At 38.6% G+C, this 12,411-nt stretch overlaps 1 pseudogene; it reads right to left on the bottom strand.

The window, feature by feature from the left end:
- Window positions 1-449: 449 nt before the first annotated feature.
- Window positions 450-11,171, bottom strand: LOC117084935 (annotated as a pseudogene).
- Between the last annotated feature and the right edge of the window lie 1,240 nt (window positions 11,172-12,411).

Below are 12,411 nucleotides of genomic sequence, written 5' to 3'. Positions count from 1 at the left end.
CCTACGGTTTCATATTTTGCCATCTGACCTGCCATTTCTTCTGCAGGCACTTTCCTTACTCCTTGTTCTTTCTCTTTTTGTTCCTTCCTAGTTGGAAAATTTCTTCTCATCTTTTTTTTTTTATGTTTATTTTTCGAGATAGAGTTTTGCTCTTGTCGCCCAGGCTGGAGTGTGGCATCATGATCTCGACTCACTGCAAACTCCGCCTCCTAGATTCAAGTAATTCTCATGCCTTAGCCTCCTGAGTAGCTGGGACTACAGGTGCCTGCCACCATGCCTGGCTAATTTTGTATTTTTGGTAGAAACAGGGTTTCACTATGTTGGTCAGACTGGTCTTGAACTCCTGACCTCAGATGATCTGCCCACTTCGGCCTCCCAAAATGCTGGTATTACAGGCATGAGCCATCGTGCCCGGCCTTCTTCTCATCTTTTAAATCACAGGTCAAATATCATCTTTTCTTCAGGGATTCTTTGTACTCTTCTTTTGTCTCCCTTTTCGTTAAGCAAAATTAGTATTTCTTTTATCTGTGCCACTACACCTCAATTGTAGCTCATATACATAGTCAGATTCACACTCTGAATCCAGATGTTTATGTCCTAAAAAACCTAGATAGTAAGTGATCATTAAAACATGGTCCGTGGATCTCCTGCTTCAGAATCATCTAGGGTATGTGATCAATGATAGATTTTCACTGCAGATCTCCTGAATTAGACTCTCTGGGGATGAAGTATGCAATTGGTAAAACAAATAGTGCAGGTAAGTCTTCTGTTCATTAAAATTTGAGAACCATGGTTCTATCAGCTGTAGAAATTCAGGACATCAGTTGAAGTGACAATTCTTCCATGAACTGCATTAATCAACAGGACATCTGTCAGGAGGTCAGAGCACTCACATCTTTATCAGCAGCAAGGCCAAGGGGTTGGCTTCAGTTATCAGTGTTGAAGTTAGTGTTAGTGGTACCACTGCTTACTTTTTTTTTTTAAACCATCAGTTTTCCTTTTAAACAGTCCTCCCAATTAAAAACAATGCTAGGTAAAATAAAATATACTTGAGAGCAGCATCTTATTTATGTGTTAAACCATGGTTCTTCTCCTAAAACCTTAACATTCCCTGGCCTTAGAATATATTATAATCCTAAATTTAAGAGGATGATCTATATTGTTATACTGTCATCTTCATTTCCCTCTTATGCACTTGTTGAGATTAGGACCCTTATCTAATTGTTCCTCAGTCTTTTTAACCTGAAGTCTCCAGGTATTTTTAAAAAATAATTTTAACTTTTATTTTAGATTCAGAGGGTATATGTGCAAATTTGTTACATGGTCATATTGTGTGATGCTACGGTTTGGGATATGATTGAATTTGTCACTCAAGAAGAGAGCATAGTACCCAATAGTTTATTTTGCAACCCTTGCCCCTGCCCTTCCTCCCCACCTCTAGTAGTCCCCAGTGTCTATTGTTCCCATCTTTATGTCCATGAGTACCCAATGTTCAGCTCCCACTTGTAAGTTAGAACATGCAGTATTTGGTTTCTGTTTCTGCATTAATTTGCTTAGGATAATGGCCTCCATTTGCATCCATATTGCTGCAAAGGACATGATTTCATTCTTTTTAAGGCTGCATAACTTTCCATGGTGTATATGTACCACATTGTCCTCATCTAATCAACTGCTGATGGACATCTAGTTTGATTTCGTGTCTTTGCTATTGTGAATACTGCTGCAATGACATATGAGTGCAGAGTGTCTTTTTGGTAGAATGATTTATTTTCTTTGGGACATATACCTAGTAATGAGATTTCCGGGTTGAATGGTTGTTCAGCTCTTAGTTCTTTGAAAAATCTTTAAACTGCTTTCCACAGTGACTGAACTAATTTACATTCCCACCAATAGTGAATAAGCATTCCCTTTACTCCACAGCCTCACTAGTGTCTGCTGTTTTTTGACTTTTTAATAATAAGCATTTCGACTGGTGTGCGATGGTATATCTCATTATGGTTTTGGTTTGCATTTCTCTGATGATCAGTGATGTTGAGCATTTTTCTCATATGTTTGTTGGCAGCTTTGATGTCTTCAGTTGAGAAGTATCTGTGCATGTCCTTGTCCACTTTTTAATAGGACTGTTTGTTTTTTGCTTGTTGAATTGTTTAAGATGCTTACAGATTCTGGATACTAGACCTTTGTCAGATGCATAGTTTGTGAATATTTAGTCCCATTCTGTAGGTTGTCTATTTACTCTGTTGATAGGTTTAATTTAATTAAATTAATTTATTTATGCTGTGCAGAAGCTCTTTGGTTTAATTAGGCTCCACTTGTCAATTTTTGTTTTTGTCACAATTGCTTTTGAGGACTTAGCCAAAAAATCTTTCTCAATGCCAATGTCCAGAATAGTGTTCGCTAAGTTTTCTCCTAGGATTTTTACAGTTTGAGGTCTTACATTTAAATCTTTAATACATTTTCAGTTAATTTTCATATATGATAAAAGATATACAGTTTCATTGTTCTGCATATGGCTCTCCAGTTTTCCCAGCATCCAGGTGTTTTTCAAAATAATAATCTCATTTTTCACCTTAGGAGACTCAAACAGGTAAATGGGATTATATATATTCTTATAGTTCTTTGGTAAACAACAATGTAATCACTGTGCAGTCTCTTTCCTGGACCAGTGGTATATTGAATTCATTTTTAAATTGACTCTTATAACAATGCAAACAATATAACTTTGTCAATTAAACATAGACACATATTTGAAGAAGATGAAAAACAATAAAACTAGCAAAAACCAATTTGAGAATTCAATTAAAGTCTCTAATATAGGTTAAATACCTACTGTGCACCAAGAGAAACACAAAGAACCAGCATGGTCCCTGCTCAAGAGGAATTGATGAACTCTATAGAGAAAAAACATATTCATATATAAACCACCATACAAAGAGAGCAGAAAATTTTTTTCATGATGCCTACTTTTAAGCCAACCATTATAAAATTGGAGTAAATACTAATAGTTAACTTTCCTTCTTTTATCCATCCTCATTTCATTTCCACTACATCAGGTCAGGTCCTCGCTTCCTCACAGTGATACTCATTACCTCTCAGTTGGACTAATCTTCTAGTTCGCATTTTATCTTCCAATTCGTACCCTACACTATTGCCAGATTGCTTTTTCTAAAACTTTGTTTTTATCATAGAATTCTCTGCTGAAAGTGCTGCTTCAGTTTTACCTTATCACTTATTATGATGTCAAATTTTATTGCCTATCTTGGCATTTAGGATTCTCTACGGTCTCATGACAATGTACTTTTCTAGTGTGTTTCCAGCTCCTCCCTTGTGTGAATCAGATGCTCCAGATACATACCATATGCTCACAGCTTCCTCCTCATCCTTCAAGACCCAACAATCCAAAGTCAGCACCATTCTGTCTCCCAACATCATATTATTTTATACTTTTCTGCCTGAGCAGCTTAATTTCCTTTTGTCTGGAAAGCCCTACCCTGCCATCTCCTCATAGCTAACTTCTATTCACCTTTCATTAAGCAGTTCAGGTGTCATCTTCTGACAAATCCTCCCTCCAGCATCTATGCATGGGCAATGTGCTCTTACTGTGTGCCCTCATAACACTGTGCTGCTGAACCTACTACCTAGCGTGGAAACTATCTCTTATGGGCTCATCCTCCCCTACTAAATAACAGGAAATAACTTGCAAATAAAGACTTTATTTTATTCATTTTGATATCTTAGTATACAATAGTACTCAATGAGTGTGTCTTTTAAAAAATTTTCATTTGTATAAATATAAGGGGTACAAGTGCAATTTTGTTACATGAATATATTGCATAGTGGTAAAGTCTCAGCTTTTAGTCTACCACCAGAATAATGTACATTGTGCCCATTACGCAAATTATCAAATGATTGTGTCTTTAACTGATCCAAAGTAAGAGCTTCTCCATGAAGTTCGTCCCAAGCCTGAACTTCCTTCACCAAGCTCCAATAACATTAACCTTACGCCTTTTTACCTAATATCCTTTTGATAATTTCTGTGTATTAACTCTTTTTATTGGAAGTAACTGGAAATCCAACTCAAACCAGCTTAAGCAAAAAATAGAATTTATTGGATAATCAATTTGGAAGTCTAAATTATAGAGGTGTCTTCAGGAATAACTGGTTTCAGGAACTCATCCAATGTCAGCAGGATCTGGCTCTTCTCTTTGACTTGGCCGTGCCTTCCTCTGGCAGCCCCTAAATGTACCGGCTCCATCCTTTCCCATTCAAGTCCAGTGGAAAGCATATGCCTTCCTCCCCTCTTCCCTATTCCCCCTGCAAAAACTTGAGAATCAGTTCTGATTGGGCCATGTACTTGTCTGGCTCAATAAGGCAGAGATATAAAATATCACTCTTATTGCTGGTGAAAGATAATGTAGAGGATAATCTTAGAGTTTAAGTGAGTTTCATAATAACTTGAGAATATTGTAGATTAGCCACTGGTTATGACAGTGTTAGACTGGCTCCAGTCTTTCCTGCAGCCTTTGCTTCCCCTACTAAGGGTTTACTTAGCCTGCCCCTGGCCAAGCAAAGCAGAACTCTACGTTCCCACAGACCTAGCTCTTGAGAAAATACATGGAGTTGCATACGTATTTTCTAATGCTGGGCATAGGAATATGCCCAGTATTTTCTTCCCTACTGTAAGAACTAGATACCTCTGTATACCTCCTCTTGGACTGAGTGAGAAAAGAGGAGTGATTACAATGTTTGAACGTCCTTAAAATGTAAGGGAAATATCAAGCTTAAGGAAGGAGTTATTCCCTTCTAATAGAGCCCTTCCCTGAACCATTCTCTGTGATCAGAAGATGGGTTGGTCTGCTCTGAGTTACATGGACACCCCCAAAGGTAATGTGGAGTTCACACCACCTGCATTCTGACTGACAAGAAGAACTTGCTTTTAAACAAAATCCACATGCAAATACCATGAGCAGGGGAAAATTGAGCCTACAGGCAGAAGCCACAAACTTCCACTGTACAATTTACACTGGTTATTTGTCAGGTCAGTACCCTCAGTTTTCTCATTTGTGAAATGGGAAGAATAAAAATATTTGCTCAGGTGTTATGAGGATTTGATGAGACAATGTGTGCAAATAGTAGTCCCATAAAAGCTCGGCAGAAATGGGCCCTTTGACACCAATTTATATACAACTATTATTTGTTGAGAAAAGTACAAAGAATACATTCTCACAATGCATTCTTTATATACAAAACCAAGGAGCTATCAGGCTGGGTATGCTAAGTGGACATTGCTTCCTAATTGCTTATAGATAAAGATGTGGATCGTTGGCTCTGCCTGTCCAGGACAAGGCTCAGCCAGGTTAGGGGACATGTCAGTGGGAGTTGACCGGGTCTCTTGTATCCCAAACACAATCTTCTAAAATTCCAGCATAATTGCTTTGAGTGGTTATAAACATTGCCTTTAGAAAGCTATTTCACCTGAATTTGACATTGGGTATTCTCACAACATTCCTTTTAAGGCCCTAGTGCTTATTCCAGACATCATAAATAATAAAAATGTATAAACACGTGCTGGTATGGTTTGGATGTTTTGTACCTTCCAGATCTTATGTTGAAATGTGACCTTCAAATGTTGAGGGTGGGCCTAGTGGGAGGTGTTTGGGTTATGGGGGCAGATCCCTCATGCATGACTTGATACTGCCCTCAAGGTAATGAGTAAGTTCTCACTCTATTAGTTCACATGAGATCTGGTTGTTTAAAAAGGGTGGCACCTCCCTCCACTCTTGCTTTCTCTCTTGCTATATGATATGCTGGCTCCCCATTTGCCTTTTGCCATGACTGGAAGTTTCCTGAGGCCTCACCAAAAGCAGATGCTGGCACCATGTTTCTTGTATGGCCTGCAGAACCATGAGCCAAAATAAACCTTTTTTCCTTATAAATTACCCAGTCTCAGGTATTATTTTATAGCAATAGAAAATGGACTAACACACATGCCTATATGCTTTTAGAAAGCTGTGCAACCTGGAACTAGTATTAGATTTTCTGGTAAAATTTGTACTAAACTACTACTACTTAAACCATAGGTTCTAGGTAGTAATGACTAGGCATCCTATATGACCATCTGCGTTTATGTAAGAACATGAAGGCAGTCCAAAGATGCAGAGTGTCAGGAAGAGAGCTCTGGGATCAACATTCAGGAAGGGCCACATTATTATCTCAGCATTGCTTTCCCTGAAGGATGACCATAATGAAAGAGGAAGGTAATGCAGGACTCTGACCTCATCAGAGGTAATGTTGAATAAATGCCAATTACTACTCACAGCTCCTAAGAGGACCTAATGCTGGCTGCTATCTCATGCCAGTAGAAGCATAACTTGATTTAACCATCCAAGAGGGCAATTTTGTAATATATACCAAAAACTTTAAAATGTTCATATCCTTGCGACAGAATTCCACCTCCAGGGATTTATCTTAAGGCTGCGTAGAGGCATTTTTTTGTAGTATCACCCAACCTATGCTTCCTTTCTCTGGACCCGAGGGAAAGACTCTCATGTCAGTGAGCTTGGGGAGGAGAGAAAGCCACTAGGTACAAGGAAGGGAAGAGTTATCAGTGGACAGCACAATGAATTCAGGCTATGACACATCCTCTCTGCTTCAAACAAACAGCAATGCTAGTCAAGTTTTATAAGAAGGTATGTGGGAGTACCTGGCCAACTCAAAACAAGGCAAACATTTCCATAGACCACAAATCAGACTTGAAAAATTATAGGAGGGAACACAGATGAAATCAAGAACCTGCCAGACTCCAGATCCCAATGTGGGCATCAAAGGCAAATAGGATTTTGGAGAAGATGCAGACCCCTGCCACTGCCCCGCCCCCTGAAACTGAAGAAAGCGCTTTTGTGAAATGTAAGGATCATCCCACATGGACAAAGCACTTGGGTGAGAAAGATGGGGTGGAAGAAGTGAGTATCATTTCTGGTGTTGATAAGTAAGGAATGACTGGGTGCATTTTCAAAGTAAGAAGTAGTTCGCTTCATCACAGACTAACACCTAGAATAAGAATGTAAGAAAAGGAGGTATAAGCATAAGACACAGAACACATAAGAAAAAAAACCTAGTTGTGTTAGTTATGTGACCTTTAGCAGTTTCTTAGTTAGAAGGATTTGGAGATTGCTATCAGAACCTACTGTGTATCTGTTATTTATTTAATATAAATACGAATTTTAAATTGCATCTCTCTCTCATACACACAGATACAGGCCGAAAGTGAAAATGAATGTCTTCTGAGGGAAGTGACAGAGATGGCAATTTCTGGTGATTTTACATCCGGTGTTTCCAGTTCCTCATGAGGCTAATTACCTAAGGTTGTGGGTTTTGTGTAATAACCCTGGATCCTTATATTAAGTTTCACTTTTTAACTTAAGTTCTTTTCTACTTACTTGAGTGATTTTTTGTTCTTTAAACAAAGGGAGCCTTGGCTAAGCCGAGAAATAATAGGCCTGGACCCAAATTTTATGTGTGAGGATGTTTGCTGAGGAACTATGTTTAACAGTGAAAAAGTGAAAGGAATGTAAACGCATCGTATAGGGAGGGTTAAGTCAGTGCCAGAGTGGTCATATGCTGCAATAGCATGCAGCTATTAAAAGTGTATTATAAAAGAAACATGAAAAGTTTGGGCAAATGTACATAAGGTTATTTAGGAGGGAGGGGGTCTTACGTTTTTAATTGTCATCTCTTCCTCTGAAGTCCTGCTGCGATTCTACTTTCTATTATGTTCTCACTTCTTGCCCTTTCCCTCAGTTTTCTTAAAACACAACTCATATCAACATTCACATATATGAGAATTCATTAAGCATCCAGGGGTGTCACGGCAAGGGATTTGCATTATGGGATAGCAGGACACATGGCAAGCAATGTAAGACTAGATGCTAGACATTCTTGTTCTTCAATGTCTCTAGGGAATTCCCAACACTGAGAACTTCTTCCTGGCTTCTCTCTCACTTCTCTCTTTGGCTCTTTCATTTCCCAGAAAGTCTCAAAATCCTTTTACTTATTAGGCAAAACAATTTAATTTTGCCATTCTTCTGCTTACTATACTATGTCCTGGGGACAATCACTTCACTTCACAATGAAATAATTTATTAAGGAACAAAAGATAGCGCTCTTCTCTAAGAAAACTGCTATTTCAGTCTTTTAAATAACATCTCTTTGTTCTCTCTACTATATCTAACTCCTCCGCTGCCCCTTAAGACCGATAAAATGTATAATGTATAACAAAAATATGAAACTATGTTCATCTCTGAGTAGTGAATATCATTTTTCTTCTTTATTATTTTCTATTTTTAAATTTTCTAGAGTGTACATGTAGCTTTTAAAAATCAGAAAAAGGTTATAAAAATTATGATTCTGGTAGTGTATTAAACAGGGTAGGCTAACTGCTGAATAAAAGCTTCAAGATTTTTAGCAGCTTAATAACTAACATACAGTATTCTTTTTTTGCTCACACAATATTTCTACTAGGATATTGTTAGCTTCCTCCACGTGGTGACTCAGGAGCCCAGACTTTTTCTATCTGATGGCTCTGCCATTTACTAGAGTCTTGGATTCCTCTATTGGGTCTTCTGAATGTGGCTAGCAAACAAAGGAAGAAATAAATGGTACAAGATTGGGAGGAGTTATTTTTAGAAGCCAGGCCTTAAAGTGGCATATTTTACTTTTGTTTATTTGTGACTGGAAGATTAACTCTAGTTGTGTGGTCAGGAGGAAGAAAAAAATGAGGCTTAGTGGACAGATACACAGATCATAAGTTGGAGGGGAAATATCATGTGCTTTGGATACAATAGGCCTGGATTTAAATCTCAGCTCCTCTAGTAATATAATAGACAACCTGTTAGAATTCAAATAATCAACATTGAACAAACACTAATTGGGGATCTATTAGTTCTTGGCATTGTCTTACATGCAGATAATGTAGAGACAAAAAATTCTCTACATGGGAGAAGAGCAACAGTCTAGTAGGGAAGTGCACAGTTTTCTCCTCTCTGAGTGGAAGGACATTGCAGTGTGGTGGGGAAAGTGCAGCCGTAGATGTCTGTGTCGAGATACCCTGGGAGCACAGATATGTGAGTGATTAACCCAATGAGAGATGGAAGGAAGGACCCTGAAGAGCTTCTGTGAGGAGGTTTCTTATTAACTTGGACTTTAAGGACAAATAGGCACTCATCAGGAAAGTAGTGTTTGAGAGGGGCATTTCCTTTGAAATAAAATCATTGCCAAGTCGGCAAAGATGAAAAAGATCATGCTCAGAAAACTCTGAATAAAACAAAAATCACAGGAAAAGCTGTAAACACAAGTCAGCCAGGTCTCAAATAATAAATACTCTGAAACATTCACCTTTGAGCAGGTGAGTCATTTTTCCTCCAGGATCATGGGGATAATAAGCATTCAGGGAAGGAGGAAACACCACCACAAATGTGGTCAAGGAAGACAGGGAAGAAGACATGTGCCCTTCTTGGATAAGTTACTATAGCCTTCTCTCATAAATTAATATGCTTAATGAAACTGTGATAATCTCAATGTTGACATCAACAAAACATTAAATTCAAATAATATAATTATGAATCAGGAACATAGTAAAATATGTTTGGTATAAAATGTGCTAACATAATGCCTTTGAAAGAAGAAAGAGGAGGTAAAGTCCAGGGTGATATAATCTAACAGAATATTCAGTGTAATGTACTTAGATGAAAAGAGGAGGGAAACAATGGAAGAAAATAGTTATCTCTTCTTACCAGTCTGTGTTCTGGGAAAAAAAAGCTGAGGCTCCTCATTAAGTTGTAACCCAACTGATTTACTATTCTTTTACTTGGTGATCATCAGAAGATTTTGGCCAATGTAAGTTGATAACTTCCCATAATAAAATATACGATATTTCCTTTTTTTCTTCATTGGACACTTAAAAAAACGTGTATTTATAATAGTTTTCTTTTCTACCAAATCCAGTTAAAAGCAAAGAGCAGTAATCATACCTGAATGAACACAAATGTACTTGCGAGTTGCTTTCCCTGTGGCAACACTGTTGCTTGGGAAGGTGTCAATGCTTTTATTATCATTGCTGTTATTTTATCTTACTAATGATTTAATCACCCTCTTCAAAAAGTGTGAATTTCTTAGAGGATTTGCTTTGCCTAACTACTGTGCTTGGTGATGCAAAACTTTCATAACTTAGATAACTTTTTCTTTTTTGCTTTGAAAATGCTTTAATACAGGTGAACACTCAGCAAGTGCACACACAGAAAGACATGGCTTTCATAGAACACACTGGGAGTAAATCAAGAATTCATGTCACTTCTATCTAACAGAAGGCTCTACTAGGCCACCTCCTCCGGGCCTACTCCTCAAACTCTCCCTCCTCCCGGTACTGTTGGTACTCGAACATCAGGTTGTTCCTGTTGCTCTTGGCCTCAGTAGATTCCATCTCATCCATGTTCTCACCGAATCACCAGGGCAAGAAGGCCTCATGCCTGAACATGGCAGTGAACTGCTTTGAAATGCATCTGAACAGCTCCTGGATGGCCATGTTGTTGCCAGTGAAGGCAGCAGACATTTTTAGCCTTGGGGGTGGGATGTCACAGAAAGCTGTTTTCATATTGTGGGGGATCCAGTCAGCAAGGTAGCTGTTGTTCTAGTTTTGGCTGTTAAGCATTTGCTCATCCACCTCCCTCCAGGACATGTGGCCCCTGAAAATGGCAGCTGCCATTAGGTAGCAGCTTTGCAGGGGTTGCACAGGCAGTCAGCATACTCTTGGCATCAAACGTCTGCTGGGTGAGCTCAACCACCATCAAGACCCAGTACTGCTGGCTGCCCCAGCTGGTCAGCAGGATAAAGCCAGGCATGAAGTGCAGGCGAGTAAATGGGACCATGTTTATGGCCAGTTTCCCAAGGTCAGCATTCAGCTGGCCTGGGAAGTGCAGGCAGGTGGTGACCCCACTCATGGTGGCAGACACCAGGTGGTTCAGGTCACCATAGTTGAGTGTGGGCAACTTTAGGGGTCTGAAGCAGATGTCATAGAGAGCTTCATTATCAACGCAAAAGGTCTCACTTGTGTTTTCTATGAGCTGATGGACTGAGAAAGTGGCGTCGTAGGGCTCCACCACTGTGTCAGACACCATATATATGAAGAAACTGCCAGCCACCTTTACGCTAGGTGGCACAGAATAAAATCAACTTTTCTTCTTCAGAGAAGAGTCACTTGAGTGCCCCCTAGGTTCTGAAACATATGGTAAGTAGGTCCTCATGACCCTGGAGTATTCGTGTGCTGTATAAATAATTATTGAGTATGCACCATGTACCAGATTAGATGCTGGGATATGATAGCAAGTAAGACGTTTATGCTTGCTATTTTCATGGAGACTACAATCTAGTATGGTAAGTGGTATTATGCAAATCCTTCACACAAATAATTAACATCAATTGTGTTAAGCGCTATGAAGGAGAAGCATAAAGTGTTATGATACAATAATGTGAGAATATAACCTGCTCCCTGAGAAAGAGATATTTAAGCTGAGACTTGAAGGATGAATTGGAGATGTATGATAAAGAGCAAGGAATAGAGGCAGGGAGAAAAATATTTCAGACAGAGGAAGAGAGCATTTGATATTGAATACAGGGAACTGGAAGCAGGTTTGGGGGCCAAGGCTCAGCAATTGAAGGAGACAGTAATGAACAATGAGGCAGAGAAGGAAGTTGGGACTAAATCAAGTGAGGCCTTAAAGGTTGTATCCAGGATTTAGCTTCTTATTCCAAAAACAATGTGCAGACATTGAAGGATTTTAAGCAGTCAAGTGCCATAATCAGATATTAAAAAAAAAAAAACAAAAAACAAAACCCACTCTGGTTTCAGTGAGCAAAACAAATCATACCTACATGAGAAAATCAACATGAGAAGCATTGTTTGAACATATAGGACTTTCAGAATTATAGAACTCGACGCTTCAGGAAGTAATGATCAAGTAAAATTACTGCTTCGTGTGTATTCTGGGATAAAATAAGAGGTCTACGTTGGGTGTTTCATTTTATCAGATGAAATTTCAATTTTTTTATCATGAAGGAGTCAAAGGAGTAATTTCTTATCCTCCTTTTTGCAGTGTTATTAACGTCAGAAGCTGACAGATTAAAAAATGATGTTCTACATGGACAAAGCCTGGCATATTTGTAACTTTTAGTATGTAGCTATGTTAAACTGCATTAATAGCTAAGGAAATGAGTTTGGATTTAAAGGATACTTTTTTCTTGGATTGGGTTTTGGGTGGAAAAAAGGATTTTAGGTAAGAAGGATTTTTTTTTTTCCATTTACTGGGGGAACCAGCCCCCAATATTTCAACATAGGTTCTTTTGTATTTTCCTTAAGTG

This window comes from Trachypithecus francoisi, unplaced genomic scaffold (genome assembly GCF_009764315.1).
Source record: "Trachypithecus francoisi isolate TF-2019V2 unplaced genomic scaffold, Tfra_2.0 Lachesis_group1, whole genome shotgun sequence".
NCBI lineage: Eukaryota > Metazoa > Chordata > Mammalia > Primates > Cercopithecidae > Trachypithecus > Trachypithecus francoisi.
This window is presented reverse-complemented; position numbering and strand designations above follow the sequence as displayed.